The sequence below is a fragment of the Carcharodon carcharias genome, chromosome 6, assembly GCF_017639515.1.
Source record: "Carcharodon carcharias isolate sCarCar2 chromosome 6, sCarCar2.pri, whole genome shotgun sequence".
NCBI lineage: Eukaryota > Metazoa > Chordata > Chondrichthyes > Lamniformes > Lamnidae > Carcharodon > Carcharodon carcharias.
The window spans coordinates 77986513-78004548 of NC_054472.1; positions in this window are offsets into that span (position 1 = coordinate 77986513).

Consider the following 18036-nt stretch of genomic DNA (forward strand, 5'->3'; position numbering starts at 1 on the left):
TTACACTGTCATAAAACTAGTTTGCGATCATCCACTCCACTCATCAATGGCGGGCTGGGTTTCCCACCACCGCACGTCAGGAATGCTGTTTTAATATATTTGCATCTAATTATGAGCCCTGCTCACTGGAGTCATCCCCCCCGCATCAAACTTACAGCCCACAATGGCGTGACTTAGAATGGTGTGCTTCATGACAGCCTTTAAAAGGCATACACCTGGCGAGTTGGACTTCGAGGGGAGCTCCGAGATGGAATCTCACAACCTTGTGCAGCGCTCGTGCGTATTTACGGGGGCACAGGCAAATTTCATTTTCCCAGCTGGCTCTCAATGCGGTGCCGGGACAAAAGCTCTAGTGTGGGTCAGACAGGGTGAGGGGGACAAGGCAGCATAGACTGAAGGAAATACTCAAGCACATGCTAGGGAGTGGGATGGGGGGTGGTGGGTGGGGTGAGGGAAGTGGCCATGCGCTTGGAAAAGTTTGTCAAAAGTGAACATTTTTCCGCAGCTGAGGCCATTCAGCTGCAGCTCCAGTGACATGCTTGGAGTCAGGCCACTGAAGATTTTCTGCCCACTCAAGCAATGCAAATGCATGAAAGTTCCACCATATGCTCCAGAACTTTCCATCCCTCAGGTGCTGATGGCAAATTAATGTGCATTTTAGGGAGTAGCAGAGCAATTGGCAAACTGGGCAAGTTCTACAATCCCCTTACACAAGGTGTCCATGGCGCAGTCACTGGTGGAGGCACTCACAGCCCCTTGCGATGTCTGTTAAGGTTTGGACCAGTATCCCTTATGATTCAAGCTAACAACACAGCCTTGCAATGTGGATTAAGACAATGTCTGTGCCTGAGCTGAGAGCACAGCATGCAGTCCAATGGCTGAAGATGTTGTCAATTGGTCAAGTGGAGTGGGACGGAGGTGGGTGAGGTTTAGGACAGCCAATGAGCGCACAACACATTGGCCTTCCAAGTGGTGGTCAGCACTCTCCAGCATGCATGCAAGGGCCTTCAGACTTAACCAAGAGAGATTCTTAGTACAACCATGCTAACCCATGCTTCTCATTCTTTGACCCTACAGGAGAATATCAGGATCATGGCGTCTGGTGATTTAGCGGTATGCCTCATGGCTTACGGAGAGCAGAGAAGAAGAAGAATAGATTGAAGGAGGTGCCTGGCTCGGCAAAAGGAGGAGCACGCAGCTGAAGATCTACAGTGAGCCGTCACTCGTTGGTGCCTCGCTAGACCCAGGGCCCATGCAAGACTCCTATCATTCCTGCAGATGACTAAGAACCAGTGTCACCAAAGACAGCACATGTCTAGGCAACTGGTCAGTCACATATGCCAGCTGCTGCAGGATTTGGCACTATGGAGACATGATGGGCATCCACTGCCAGTGGCTGTGAAAGTGACGGCAGTGTTCAATTTTTACACCAATGTCTCCTTCCAAGGCTGCATAGGTGAGCTGTGTGGGATCTCGCAAGCCTCCACTCACAAGTGTATCTGGCAGGCCATCTTTGTGAAAGCACAGAACTTTGTGCATTTTGCTCAGGATCAGGAAAGCGAGGAAGCAAGAGCACTGGGATTTGCGCAGATCTCTGGCTTTCCACAGATGCAGGGTGCCAATGACTGCACTTGCATGGCACTTAGATCCCCATGGCAAAAAGCAGTTAACTACACCACCCACAAGAGCCTCTACTTGCTAAGTGTTCAGCTGGTTTGCGACCACCACACATGCATTCTACAGGCCTGTGCACAATTCCCAGAGAGCGTCCATGGTTCCTACATCTTTAGTGGGTCTCAGATCCATGACAGCTTCCAGGGTTCAGAGAGGCTGCAGGGTTGGCTCCTCAGGGTCAAGGGCTACCCACAGAGGATGTGGCTGATGATGCCAGTGCAGCGGCCTCAGAGCGCAGGAGGGCGGCAGTATAATGAGGCTCATGCTGCAACTTGGACTTTGATGGAGCAAACATTAGGCATCTTAAAAATCAGGTTCCAGTGCCTCGAAAGGTCCAGATGAACACAACAACACAGTCCCCAGAGGGTGTCATGCATCATCTTTGCAAGCTGAGCACTCCACAACCTGGCACTGCAATTGAGGGGAGGACCTGGCTGAGGAGGAGATGGAGAAGCTGCATGTATCCTCCGATGAGGAGGACATTGAAGGTGATGATAATGATGAGGTTCTTGAAGGCAAGGATGCCGGCGAAGAGGCTATCGTACTGGCCAGGCGAGACAGGCAAGCTCAGGAGGCCCTCATAGCCACAACATTCATGGAGGATGATGACAAGATGCAGTGAGGACAGTCCTGACAGCCTCAACTTGCATCTGTGAATATTTGATTCCTATGTGGCTGATGGCAATGCACATACCCTCAGTGCTCAGTCTCATGTCATGGAGGCAGAGCAGAGGCCCTAATAGTCACTAGATTCCAGGAGGATGATGATGACATGCAGTGAGGACACTCCATAGATCTTCACATTGTCTCTGTGAATGTCTGACTCTTGTTTGGCTGAGGGCAGCTCGCCTGCACTCCGTGATCAGGTCATATCATGGAGACGCAGTTGTGAAACTTTAAGTGCACCTGATCTTTTTTCAACCTTCAGTACCTGAGCCCTTCAGGAGCACACTGTCACCAGTCACAGATGCTGAAGAGATGGAGGGCCAGCCCCATAATAAAGATGTTGAGAGCACACAGAGAGAATGATGGAACTCTGTGACGCCTGCCCATGACATTCTGGCAGCCATGACAAGCACCATCGAGATGCAGACATCACTACTGTGTCCAGTGAGTGTGAAGCTGTACCATCACTTTGGTCTGAAGGTTATACACTGCACAGGGAAGAGGCCCTGGACTGAGACACCTGCCTTTATCTTGTGCAGGAACCAATGTTTCACATCTAAGTGATACGAATACTGCTCATCAGAACAAGGAGCTATTGACAAGAAGATATTCTTGGGAATTTATTTACAATGATGAACATTAAGTAGAAGTGATTAACACCCATTCAGAATGGCATCCATCTTCTTAGCATGAATAGATCTTTCCCATGCAGGCCAGGCGTATTTGGCAGTGGAATAGCAAAGAGCAAGTGCACTGGTTCGCAATGTTTTCAAACTTGCTCCCCATTTTATGTTAGTGAGCTTATTCAGGATGTGGTTTCATACACTCACTTATGCCTTTGTCTTTTCGATATGGTTCTTGAAGGTGAGGCATCTGTCAAGGGTGACTCCTAAGTAGATAGGGCGCTCGCAATGTGTCCGACTTATCACAGGTTGTTTAAAACCACAAACACCAACAGCCTATGTATCCTGGCGGGTATCACTCCCCCTGATATAAGAAGAACGGTAGCCAGCAAGAAAGAACGACTCCATCAAACATCACATGAGAGGCACCCTCCACATGGTCATACACCTACACCCAGCCGCCTAAAGTCAAGGAAGAGCTTCATGAACAGTGTTGATTCATTACAATCAACCCCACCTGAAGCCCGCATCGCCTTGTGGAAAAACCAGCTCGCCAGTCTCGAACAACCCCCAGCGATGGAAATTCTACAAGATGAAAGCCTTCCTCCAGGAGCTAATTGCAACTGGGCAACCTGGAAGTGCTTTAACAGACTTAGAACTGGTGTAGGTCATTCAAAGGTGTCACTAAGCAAATGGGGATATATAACCTGCCCGACAACTTGTGAATGGGAACTGAGCCACAGACTATGCAACATCTCCTGCAATGCCTATCACTAGAGGAACCCTGCATTGTTGCAGATCTTGCTGAATTCAACAACAAGGTGCAAAAATGTGTCCACTTCTGGCTGGGCCATGTATAGACTGTCCGTGGACACAATAAAAAAAAACAAAAAAAATTAACGCCTGTGCCCAAGCTGTGTGACTACATCTTCTTAACCTTCCTAACCCTGCCGCTGCATCTAGGTGCTCCCTGGACACCCACACCCAGCAGAGTTGGACACAGCCTGCTGACAGCTATGCCCTGTGTGTGATGACTTTGGAGGATGCCCTCTGGAAGGCTGAGACCTGGAGGCTCCCGGCCTGCTTTTGGGGTCCTGCTGTGTAGCAGTGGCACCCTCCTCGGCCTGTGAAGCTGGAACTGCTGGGGTCACAGGAAGAGAGGATTTGGATGGGCCAGACACTCCAGGAGTCACCTGGGTGGATGGCCTTGGGGTGTGCACCTGCTGGCCATCCTCCTTATGGGTGCCCGGGGACCCTTGGCTGACTCCTTGAGGAAAAGGGGAAGCTGGAGTGAGATTGAGCTGGCTGCACTCCTCTCGCTTTGACACTGTTGGGGGCCAACTATGGCATCAGTGATGGAGTTACGCCCGTGCAGCAGTGCAGGAGCAATGTCCAGGACCAAGGTCTCCATGGCGGCTGTCTTCCTACCAGTGCTGACCTCAGTGCATTGGCATACCGGCACTATTACCCCAGCCTGAAGGTGGATGGATTCCTCCATTGTGCCTTGCAATCTGAGGACTACAGCAGGCATCCCTCCCTGATGTTCCTGAGCTTGCCTTTGCAGCTCCAGCAACTGAGGTATGACCGAGTCCAGAGGCTCCTCATCAGACTTGGACTCAGCAAATTTCTGGCCTCCAGCAGTCCTCCAAGTGCCTGAAACCTGGGAAGTCCCTGCCTCTGCCTGCTGTGGATCGGACAGTGTGATATGCTCAGCAGACTATTACTCCAAGTCTGCTCTAGAGCTAGGTCCCACCGAGGTGTGTGTCTGTGTGCTATGGAGGGTGTGGGTGAGTGCTGTGATGGGTCTTCAAACAGGGTGTCATCTGATTCTTCTTCAGAGGTGTCTTCAGGGTTGGAGTCAGGGACCTGGCTCGTGGATGTACCCAGATGTGCCTGTGAAAACAAGGAGGGATAATTAGTGCATGGCAGGGACTGCGGAACAGGGGAACACACTCATAGCATAGTTGTCTGATGGATGTTGCAGTGCTGGATCCTCATTTGGTCCAGATCGTCATTGGCCCGTTGGATGTCTCTATTTTCAAAGTCTGTGAGGACCTTGATTTTAAGCATTCCTCCACCAGTCTGACTCCTTCATTTTTAGTGCGCCTGCTTGTGCTGCATGAATAAAAATGGAGAGAGTGTAAGCAGAACACCTGCCAGGCCAGGTGATTAGGATGCTTGGCACGTGTGGGTGGTGAGTGGTGTCATGGACGGGAAGAGGCCATGATCCACAGGGCAGGTGAAAATGTGTGTGAGAGAGTGAATGGTGATGCCCACTGAACTGGCAGTGAGTGAGATCCCTGTTGATGTGCAATGGGTTTGTGAGTGTATAGGTTGAGAGTGATGAGAAGAGTGACTTATCCTAGTGGAACAGATGAGATCATTCATCTTCTTTCGGCACCAGGTGGCTGTCCTCTTTAGTCGTGCTGACCACCGCTGCCACCGCCTCCCATGCTGGATTGGTGACCTCACTTATTGGTCTTTGCCCAGAGTGGGGCTAGAGGACTTCATGTGCCTCCGCTGCATTGAGTAGGTGCCCGAGGGAGGCATCTCCCCAAATTTGGGGCTGCACGTCTTGTCCCTTTGGCAGCTGTGACTTCGCTGCAGCTTCCGATCCCTTAGAGAGTGGAAGCTCTGTGCAGGGGCACCCTCTAAACCTAGCATCCAAATCACTAAATACCTGAGGTGACAGCAGGGCATGCCAGGAATGGGCGATATGGCGGGAACATGCCATTGCCGGTAAAATATCCTTTTTCCCATCCCCTACCACACTTTGTGCAAATCTGGGATAATTCCGCCCACAGTCCCAAAACTTAACAATCTTATGGGCAGAATTTTGCCCTCGTCGGGCGGGCTTGGCGGGTGTGGGTGGGAGTGATCTGGAAGCCTACTGCCGCCTGCGATCAGGGCTGGACCATTATTTTATGCTGGCGGTCCAATTAAGGCCCGCCCAGCATGAACACCGGCTGAAGAACCTCCAAGAAAGAGTGGGCAGGGGTGGGGGCCTGTTGTCCTCAGGGGTCCAATGGCAACCTGGCGTCCGGTTCAGAAACAGTACAGGCAGCTCCAGTGAGGCTGCCTGCATCAGACTTGCAGCAGCAACATGGCTGCAAATGAGGATGCAGAGACTATGCAGGAGGCGAGGTCGGCTGGGCACTCAAACACATGTTTATCCGACGACTGCCTCACTGCCCTCTTGGAGGAGGAGGCTGCCAGGAGGGAAACCCTTGTCCCTAGAGATGGGAGGAGGAGGCTACCACACCTCACAAAGAGGGCATGGGAGGAGGTGAGCAGCCACAACATTGTGCGGCACATCTGGGTGCAGTGCCAGAAGCGCTACAATGCGCTCAGGAAGGGTGAGTACCATGCTGGCATGGGTCAGTGTGTTGAATTATTTTGGCCTGCCATCGCCCCACAAAGCTCAGGGGTGTTAGAGTCTGAGTGCTAACTGTCAATCGTGCCTGAGCTGGCCAAGGGTGTGAGCCCTGACAAATGGAGGTCACGATCTCCCTGGAGAGACGGAGCCTCTTTCGGCATTGCACCTGGGTCATATTGAGGTAGCTGAATCACTGCCTATAAACCCTGGCAGCAGGATAGTGGCATCTTCTGTGACCCCTTCCACTTGGGCTACCTGCTGACCCTGCGCCACTTGCGCCTGTGCCTCTCCTCCCACAGGTCTCTCCCCTGGAATCTGCATTGGGACACCTGGCCTCCTCTCTCTTCTGCTCCTCTCTTCCTCCTCAGAGGAGGTGCCTGAAGTTGAGGTCATAATCCCCATTACCAGGGTAAGGGGAAGCTGTCTGACACTGGAAGGGTCCACACGGTCTGGATCCTCAGGGGGCCTTGGCGACACTATTGAGTCCAGAAATGAAGCCTGGAAATGCAATTTTTGAGGCCCCGATCAGAGATTAAGCTGCCAAGTCTCAATAAGCCACCAGCAGCAAGTTATTTCCAAAACTCATCACTACTTACATTGACAATGCTGCTGACTCTTCTTATCCCGCCCGTGGATGAGGCTTTGCAAATTGTGGCCTGTCCACCTGCCCATGCGACAAGCGAAAACTCACATGGGCAATGTTAAATCACCATCAATTGGGTTGTCAAGGGCCCCAACTGGCCTGTTAATAAATGGTGGGCACGGTTCCGACTCCTGCCCATGTCTGCTGAGCAAAATATCGTGTGAGTGCGAAATAATGTTGGGCGCTTGCCCGATGTCATTGCTCATCATTTTATGTTCGTTTAGGTTGTGCGCGGGCCTGACCAATGAGCGGCAAATTCTGCCCTATAAACCTCATAATTATAACAAGTGGCCTCTATAGATCCACCAAAGATGGAAACTCCAGCATCACCTTACAGGAATGCTGTGTGTAGAGCATGTGCCTAGATTTACCTCCCTCCCACACAGTTCTACAGTATAGTGTTATCCTAATGATAATATTGATCTATCTTTCTCTAGATTCACCACATGAAGCTGAAGCTGAGCCTTTTGCATCTTGACCTGGCAGCAGCTCAAGCTGAAGTGGAGAACCTTGCCAAAGAAGCAATCTCACTTGTTTTTATCCTTCCAAACAGCAGAAAAGAAGTCCACAGCTCACATGGTCCAGATCGAGATTGAGAGGAGACTGCACTGGGTGCCTCATCTAACACAGGTAAGCAGGGAAATGTGCAAGTAGAAAGAATGGCCCAGGAAATGGCTCACCAGATACTAAGCTCAGGTCCTACCTCTGCTGAGGAGGAAAGAGGTACAAGCTTTAGAGACTCAGCCTTTCTAAGAAAGGCAAAAGCTAAACACTGTGAATGCTAAAAATCTGAAAAAAATCAGAGAATTCTGGAAACACTCAGCAGCTCGGGCAGCAGTTCCTCAGGGCAATGTTCTCAGCCCAAGTGTCTTCAGCTGCTTCATCAATGACCTTCCTTCCATTATAAGGTCAGAAATGGGGATGTTCGCTGATGATTATACAATGTTCACCACCATTCGCAACTCCTCAGATATTGGAGCAGTCCATGTCCAAATGCAGCAAGACCTGGACAATATCCAGGCTTAGGCTGACAAGTGGCAAGTGTCAGGCAATGACCATCTCCAACAAGAGAGAATCTAACCATCACACCTTGACATTCAATAGCATTACCATTGCTGAATCCTCTCTATCAACATCCTGGGGGCTACCATTGACCAGAAACTGAACTGGACTAGCCATATAAATACTGTGGCTACAAGAGCAGGTCAGGGTCTAGGAATCCTGCAGTGATTAACTCACCTCCTGGCTCCCCAAAGCCTATCCACTATGTACAAGGCCCAAGTCAGGAGTGTGATGGAATACTCTCCATTTGCCTGGATGAGTGCAGCTCCAACAACACCCAAGAAGCTGGACACTGTCCAGGACAAAGAAGCCCACTTGATTGGCACCCAATCCACAAACATTCACTCCCTCCACCACTGATGCACAGTGGCAGCAGTGTGTACCATCTACAGGATGCACTGTAGGAACTCATCAAGGTTCCTTAGATAGCACCTACCAAACCAACGACTGCTACCATCTAGGAGGACAAGGGCAGCAGATACATGGGAACAGCACCGCCTGGAAGTTGCCCTCCAAGTCACCCACCATCCGGACTTGGAAATATATCACCATTCCTTTACTGTTGCTGGTCAAAATCCTGGAACTCCCTCCCTAACAGCACTGTGGGTGTACCTACACCACAGGGACTGCAGCAGTTAACATTTCAGGTCAATGATGCTCCAGTTCTGATGAAGTATCATTGACCTTGAATGTTGACTCTGTTTCTCCCTTCACAGATATTTCCTGACCTTTGAACATTTCTAGAATTTTCTGTTAACACTTTAAAATACTTTCTGTGTACCAGCAATTGTTCAATGTATAGGATTGCCAGCCAAAGAGCCTTCACAGCTCGTCAGGGAATGTGAAGGGCCCACCATCAACTTGTGTACGATTTTGGCTCCAATTTCTGCAGTCTGAATCTAACAATGGAGTGTGTCTCCATCTTAATGGGTGTTGCAGCGGGGACCTCCATGCAAGAGTCCCTGACACAAGTGAATGCATCACACAGGGGCCATTCAGGCTTTCAGCTTTATTAATGCTTTGGGAGTTCAAGGGGTCCAACATCCTCTGAATGGCAATCAGCGTCGGATTGCCAGTCCATGCCCAATTACTTACGTGGTTTTGCTTCTAATCCTGTCTCTCCTGACTCAGGCCAGACAAGATCCAAGCAGTGCAGCTCATCCTCAAGTCCCAGCGTCGAAGTCCAGTTCCGTTGAAGTGAAGGAGGACACGTCCCATTTCTTACGGCACAAGCTGCCGTAAACCAGGTAAGTTATAGGTCTCATTGAAATTTGAAGGTCCTTGCCAAACCAAGGAGAAGGCAAGTGTCTAAGATAAGTGGATAGGATTTGGGGCCTGGTGGTATCAGAATTTCCGGGGCGAAGGGGGGAGCGGGTTGGAATCAGAGGTCGGGGGATGGAAGGACCTGTCAGGGCTTGGGTGGATGCAGTAGGATCTTGCAGGGGGGATTGCAGGCATGGTTGGACCTCGTTGGGGGGTGTCAAACCTTGGTGAGGAGGCTGGGGTGGGGTCAGAGCTCGGTGGGGGATGGGGTGGGGTCAGACCTCGATGTCATGAGAGTGGAGTTGTCAGACCTCATGGGGGAATCAGACCTCAATGGGGGTGATGGGGGGTCCGTTCTCAGTGTAATGTGGATGGGGTCCTTGGGGTGGGGGATGGGTGTCAGACCTGTGGGGGTTTGGACCTTGGTGGGGGGCAGTCGGAGCTTGCAGGGAGGTGGGGTGTGGTCAGAACTCAAGGGTGGTCAGACCTCATGGGAGGGGGTGTGTTGGGGGAATTGAACCTCGGTGGGGGGGAGTTGGAAGGGTGCCAGGCCTCAGTGGGGGGTTGGGGGGTCGCACCTTGGTGGAGGATGGGTGGAGGGGATCGGACCTCGGGAGGGGGTAGATGGTAGGGTTCGGGTTGGGTCACGTTGGGTCAGTGGTGGGCTGGGGAGTTATGTATGGGGGTGTTGGGTCAGCTCTAGGGTTGCGGGTCAGGTCTGGCCTGTGGGGGCGGGGTGGGCTGGGGAGTTGAATCATGTGTGGGGGCTTTTAGTCGTGTTGGGGGAATCAACTCATGAGGGGATGTCAGGCCTCCGGTTGGTGTGGGGGTGACAGTCAGACCTGCAAGGGGGCAGAGGAGTCCCATGGAGCATCGGATGGGTGGGGAATACCATGGGAGGGTCATTGGTCAGAGGTTGGGTGGTTGGGAGTCCTCTGAGGGATCGAGATTATGGGGGGAGTCCTGTCGGGGGGTGGGTCTGGGTCTTTACAATAGTTACCCAGATGTTAGAAGAGGTTTTCATTTTTCCAACTTCTGAGTGTAACACATTTGGAAACATCCAAAGTTTGTGATTTAAATCCTATTTTTAGATGGCTCCCAGCGCGGGGCAATTGCCCTGAGGATTTATGCGCTTTTGGGCAATTGCAGTACAAACCTTACCTGAGAAGTTCCCAGAGGGGTTCCCCAGTGCATCTTTGGGGTAACCCCCTCCCCAGTTTGATGCTGGGGAGCTTGGAAGTTACAGAGTCAAATGTTTCTGGAGTTTCACATGAATATCAGATTCCCTGTAGTTTGACCTTCCATACACACCAATGGCTGTGATCCTGAACCCCGTGGCAGAAGCAGTCCTGCTGTGGATAGAGAATGTGTTGCCATCTCTCAGGATGACAACTTGTCTGGGCTTTCACCACCTTTTCTACCGATGACCGTGCTGGTGCCAGAAGGCTGTCTTTGTTAGACTAACCTGCCTGTTACCAAGTTGCCATAGTCAGTTAGTGGTCGAACACATAGGACAGAAATTTTTGCTAGGCAGGCGGGTGCGCACCTGACCCACTTGAGTGTGTAATGATATGTGTTGACGTCGGCTGGACGTGCTGACATCAACACGCAGTCGCCTGATAGTTCGGTCGGCAGGCCTGCACTGGAGTTGGCAGCGTGCCCACCAACCATTAAGAGGCCTGTTAAGGCCATTAAATAATCAATTAACCTAAAGTTAATTTTCAATTAACCTAAATTTTTCGCTGCCCTTCCAGCCTAACAGTTGGCGAGCAGACGAAAAGTCAAGCGGCCTTTGCATTTTTTGGAAACTTCATCTACGGGCGCGACGAAGTTTCCAAAAGCAAATAAAAATCAAATATAAGCTCTACAATTGAATTAATAACGTTTCCCTGCTCATGTGACAGAGTCACATAAGGGGACATGTTTTATTACACTTTTATTTTTTTTTAACAGTTCTCCATCTCCCTGAGGCAGCTCTGTGCCTCAGGGGGATTATGAAGTGCTCACTCACACACTTGCATGAAGTTCACACTCAGCCCGCCTACCCTCCTCCCCACCGCCAGCACAGGCAGTGCTCAGCATTGCCGCTTGCATTTCATGCTGGGCGGGCCTTAGTTAGCCCGCCATCGTGAAATTGTGGTCTGGTGCTGATTGTGGACGGCAGGTAGCTTCCCGCCTACCCCCGCCCACCTGCCCCTGCCAAGCCCGCATGCCAAGGGCAAAATTCTACCCATAGAAACCATTGACCGCAAGTTTCTCAGATACCCATGAATGACCTAGTGTGGCCTTTATGTAACCACGCAGAAGCCACTGGAGGAGCACGTCCTTGAAACAGCATTGTATAAGGGACCACTTAAGACTGGGCTCCCATCAGGGTCATAATTAGCAAGCTTTTGAAGTAGTTGGTAGCATTGTTAGTTGGCAGTCTTTTTATTCCAGAATGCAATGTGAGTATTCACAAGCAAGGTCAGCATTTATTGTCCATCCCTAATTGCCCTTGAGAAGGTGGTGGTGAGCTGCCTTCTTGAACCGCTGCAGTGCATGTTGTGTAGGTACGCCCACAATGCTGTTCAGGAGGGAGGGCAGTATTTTATGTTTTCTCCTGTGGAGAGTTTGGAGGCAGGGAGGACATTAAACTGGGCAGGATGATGGCAGTTTGGAGGATCCTGCTGCCTTCCTACCTCCACCCCCACGTAAACCAGTCCCAGGCAAGCAGGCCTGTTGCCATGTGGGGAGCACAATGAGAAAACTCTGCCGTTTGCTTGTGGTCTCCTGGTAGGGGGTGGTGGGGGTGATGGGGGCAGTGCAGGGGGTCTCTCATTCGAAGGCACTCAGTAGCTGATTGAGGGACCCAGTATCAGGAAGGGATGGCCCACTGAGAGTCATTCTGACCTTGCTGCCAACCCCCCTCCCCTGTGAGCCCCACCCCATGAAACCGCACACCCCCCACCCCCCCCCCCCCCACCCCACCTGCCAGCACTCATCTGAGTATAGAGATCCAACAAAGATTCAAGCCTCGGTTGGGTATCTTTCCTGCAGCAGTCACCACTTCCCCGGTGACACCGTTGAGCAAACTATTATCCATGCCAAATTCCACCAGGACCACATGTCTCCAAAACTCATTATAGCTATGGTCCAAAATGAATAAAAGAGCTGAAATTCAGAGGTGATTGGCCGGCAGCTCTTGGCAGGTGGGACTTCCGTCCCTGGGGTCCTGATCACATAGAACCATTCGTCACCTCTCAAATGCCTGATTAGCACATAATACAATGGGCCTTACCAGGTCAAGGCAACACAGATCTCTCACTGGCTGTCCAGCGAATGGCTGAGACCCCCATCTCCTCCATAACATTCCCATCGGAGTTCCGGAATTTGACCCAGTGACAGTGAAGAAATAGCGATATTGTTCCAAATCAGGATGGCTTGTAGCTTGGAAGAGAACTTGTGGTTGGTGGTGTTCCCGTGCATCTGCTGCCCTTGTCTTTCTAGGTGGTAGAGTTTGTGGGTTTAGAAGTTGTTGTTGAAAGAGCGTTGGTGAGCTGCTGCAGTGCATCTTGTAGATGGTACACACTGTTGCCACTGTGCAGTTTTGGTTGAGGGAATAAATATTTAAAGTGGTGGATCGGGTGCCAAACAAGAGGGCTGCTTTGTCCTGGATTGTGTTGAGCTTCTTGAATATTGTTCGAGCTGCACTCATCAAGGCAAGTGGGGAGTATTCCATCGCACCCCTGACTTGTGCCTTGTAGATGGTGTTTAGACTTCAGTGAGACAGGAGGTGAGTTACTCGCAGCAGGATTCCTAGCCTTTGACCTGCTCTTGCAGCCACAGTATTTACATGGCTGGTCCAGTTCAGTTTCTGGTCAATGGTAATCCCCAGGATTTTGATGGTTAGATTTTCTCTTGTTGGAGATAGACATTGCCTGGCACTTGTGTTGTGCAAATGTTACCTGCACTTATTTGCCCTGCCTAAATGTTGTCCAACTCTTGTTGCATTTCACCTGGACTGCTTCACCATTTGAGGAATTGCAAATGAGACAGAACACTGCAAAAGCCAGCAAACATCACCACTTCTGACATCATGATGAAGGGGAGGTCATTGATGAAGATGGTTGGGCTAAGGACACTACCCTGAGAAACTCCCACAACAATACCCTGATGTTGAGATGTTTGGCCTTCCAAGATTGGAAGCCATCTTCCTTTGTGCTAAGTATAAATCTTATTCCCATTGACTTCAATTTTACTAGGGCTCTTGATGCAATAATCAATGTATTGCTACCTTGACGTCAAGGGCAGTCACTGTTACCTCAGCTCTGAATTTCGGCACTTTTGTTCATTTTTGGACTAAAGCTGTAATGCGTTCTGGAGCGAAGTGGTCCTCCTGGAGCCTGGCATAAACAACAGTTTTGGCTTTGGGCGGATGAAGCAAATTTGATGAAGTGATGACAGAGGGAGATATTGGACTTAATTAATCATTCGGGATAACAAGGATTGGTCAGCTGAAGTATACTTCAATGAGCTGCTCTGGCTGTTCCTGAGCCCTCCCTCCAGAATGGGTGAATCTTCAGCAACATATCAGTGATTTGAAAAGAAAAAATATCCCACTGCCACACTCTATATACCTAAAGATGGAAGAATAGCAAAATGGAAATCAGCCTCCTTATGTACAGGGTTGTAGCTTCCTCGAAATTTTCATTTCTACTGAGTAGATGAAGGAAATAAGTACCTATGTTGTTGTCTCGTGTTTCTGTTGCCATGGCTTGGGTCTTACTTCCTGGGAAGGCGATTAATGTGTCTATCATTGTTTTCAAGGCATCAAATGTATTTCAGGCACTGACTGCGGACTTCAACCATTGTTTATTTTAAGAACTTTTACATGTGGTGCACATATGAATTCTCTGCTTTGAGTGAAGCAAGGTCAGTTTGACAATTACTGATTTATATTGATAGACAAGAAGGATATTTGATGTTTCCAATGTGTTCTACTTCTATAAGGCAAAGCTGTCGATGTGTAATATCAAAGGCTTCATAACTATAATAAAAATTTAATTAACAATTTTTTTGTTATTAAGGTGCTGAGGAAATAGATATGTATAACAATTTCTGCTGTAATTTCTTCGTAGACACTGAAGTCAATATTTTAATGTTCCAATGACTTTTACCAAATGACAGCATTTAACTTTCTGCTTTATGTCCTGAATTTTGAGGCCCGGTGGGGGGGCCTGGGACCAGTCGGGAAATGGCCCGCCGACTGCAATCGGCTCCCGACCACGATTTCATGCTGGCTGGCCAATTAACGGCCAGCCCATGTGAAGTGCGCACTGAAATGCTCAGCACTGCCAGGGTGGGGGTGGCAGGAGGGCGGGCGATGACATTTCCATGGGCACGGGTGAGTGCTGAGATAAAACTCCCTGAAGGCAGAGAAGCTGCCTCAGGGAGCTGCAGACCCGAAAACCATTAAAAAAAAGTTTTGAAAATCAGGAGAAAAAATGTCTAAGCATCACAATCAGGCACCTGAACAGATGGATGGTAAAAATGCTGTCTGCAGATTTTTATTTTTATTTTATTTAATAATGCCCTTGGATGAGTTTTGATGACAAATGCAGAGTCCGCCCGGCCGATTCGCCCATCCGCCAACTGTAAGTTTGGACGGGCCGGGACGGATACAATTGCACTGTTAATGGGCTTGGTTGCCTTCTTACTTGTCGGCAGGTGCGCTTCTGACTTTTTCGCGTGCCTGCCGAGTGAAATATCGCATGAGCGCAGGATGATGTCAGAACGATGTTTTCACGTGAAATTTTACATCCGATCGGGTTGGGGGTGTGCGGGACATAAAATTCAGCCCTATGTCTATTTCTAAATGACAAGACAAAATAGGAAGACAGAAATTTTAAAATATCACTTATGCCAATATGGTTTTCCGGGATGCATTTTCCCACTACACACAAACATACACAAACACACGCAAAGAGTCTGCTAAAATTTTCTGTTATATTTGATTGACATGGTAACTATTACTTGCAAAGAATTGTCAAAGGGGTCATTTTGTCTCAAGTCCATGAAACCAGTGGCAAAAGTTACAAGGTGAATTTCTACTGGACAAGTTAGGCTGTAACACATTGTAGGCATCTGTGATTAGGTTGTTTAATTGTAATCAAGTAACACATCTATTAAAATATTTTTCTGGACAAAGTTTTTACATAGTTTAAAAACTATGCAATTTCAGCATTTTCTTCCCTTTTCCACGCTGTCACTCCTCAATCCCCCAAGCAACTATCATTGCCCCCCTACACTTTCAGAACTATCCCATATTAACGTCATCCAGATGTGGGGTCAGCTTCAATGGGTAAACAGGACTTAACATGGGCAGGATATGGGTGCCCAGTTTTTGACAATTTAAAATTTGTGGAAAACATGTCTCTACTTCAGAACCAGCGCAAGTGCGGGGAAGCTTCAAAAAGTGATGTCAGCACAAAAATGAGAGCTGATTGGTGAGTAGTGGATAAGTGTTTTTTTTTCTCCAGTTTTTTTCTCCAATTTTTCTCCAGTTTAAAATGGATTAAGCTAAGGAAAGGTAAGGGCTCTAATTTTTATTTAAAGTACATAAATAATTTAACATTTGTTTACTGTATTTAACTTAAAGTAAGGGGTATTTTCCAACTAGAGGCATGGCAGGGCAGCTCAGTCCTGTGTTATGTACAGCCTGCAACATGTGGGAAGTCCTAGATGCTCCTTGCACTCTGACTGAGCACATGTGCAGGAATGCCACCAGCTGCAGCTACTTGAGATCCGAGTTTCGGAGATTGAGTGGCAGCTGGAGGCACTGAGGTGCATCCGTGAGGCTGAGAGTTTTGTGGATAGCACGTTTTTAGACGTGGTCACCCCACAGGTTACGGAAGTGCAGAGAGAGAGAGAATGAGTGACCATCAGTCAGAAGAAAGATATCAGGCAGGCAGTCAGGAAATCCCCAGGGTGCACCTCGCTTGAGAACAGTTTTTCTGTGTTGGAAAACGATGAGAGTGATGGCTCCTCTGGGGAGTGCAGCCATGCTCATGGTACTGTGAGTGGCTCAGCTGCACAGAGGGGAGGAAAAAGTAGGGAAGAGCAACAGTGGTAGGATCTCAAAAGTAAGGGGAACAGACAGGTGTTTCTGCAGCCGGAGACATGACTCCAGGATGGTATGTTGCCTCCCTGGTGCCAGAGTCAAGGATGTCACTGTACAGCTGCAGGGCATTCTAAAGGGGGAGGACAAACATACAGAGGACATGGTAAATATTGGTACCAACGACATAGGTAGAAAGAGGGATGAGGTCCTGCAAGCACAATTTAGGGAGCTAGGAAACAGATTAAAACACAGGACCTCTAAGATAGTAATCTCTGGATTACTTCCAGTGCCACATGCTGGTGAGTATAGAAATAGGAAGTTAGACCAGATAAATGCGTAGCTGGAGAGATGGTGCAGAAGGGAGGGCTTTAGATTTCTGGGACATTGGGACTGTTTCTGGCGGTGGTGGGACCTGTACAAGGTGGACGGGCTGCCACCTGAACTAGAATGGGACCAAAATCCTTGTGGGGAGGTTTGCTAGTGCTGTTGGGGAGGGTTTAAACTAACTTGGCAGGGGAATGGGATCCTGAAAGGAGGTTCAGCAAGGGGAGATGCACAGCCAAAATTAAAAGAGAGAGCAAGTGAGTCTGGAAGGCATGGAAATTATAGGCCAGTTAAGGCACAGGGGAGTTTGGCAAGGTTGGAGGTATTTATTTTAATGCAAGGAGTCAGATGAATAAAGTAGATAAGGGCACAAATTAACACATGGAAGTATGATGTCATTGCTGTCACAGAGACAGGGCTGAGAGAGGGGCAGGACTGGCAGCTCAATATTCCAGGATATAGGGTCTTCAGGTGAGACAGGAAAGGAGGTAAAAGAGGAAGGGGTATCGCAATATTGATCAAGGAATCAATTACAGCAGTAAGGAGGGATGCCATCTTAGAAGGCTGCACAGATGAAGCCATATGGGTAGAACTTAAAAACAAAAAAGGAGCGATCACATTGCTGGGAGTATACTATAGGCCCCCAAACAGAGAAAAATAGAAGGGCAAATATGTAGGCAAGTTTCAGAGAAGTGTAAAAATAATAGGGTAGGAATAGTGGGGGATTTCAACTTACCCAACATTAACTGGGTTAGTCATAGTGTGATAGGTTTAGAGGGAGTAGAATTCTTATAATGCATTCAGGAGAGCATTCTAAGCCAGTACATAGAAGGTCCTGCAAGAGACAGGACTTAATTTTAGGGAATGAAGCCAGGCAAGTGGTAGAGGTATCAGAGGGGCAGCATTTTGCAGATAGTGATCTTAACTCTGTTGTTATGGAAAAGGACAAGGATGGGCCCGAAATCTGAGTTCTATATTGGAGGAAGGCTGATCTTGATAAGAACAGATGTGATTTGGCCAGAGTGGACTGGGAGCAGCTACATTTAGGTAAAAGCAAAACACTGCGGATGCTGGAAATCTGAAACAAAAAAAAATAAAAATAGCTGGAAAAACTCAGCAGGTCTGACAGCATCCGCAGAGAGGAACACAGTTGACGTTTTGAGTCTGCATGACGCTTCATCAGAAGTAAGGAAATAGATAAATGAGGTGAAATATAAGCTGGTAGAGGGGGTTGGGACAGGTAGAGCTGGATAGAGAGCCAGTGATAGGTGGAGGCAAAAAAGAGATTGCCAAAGATGTCATA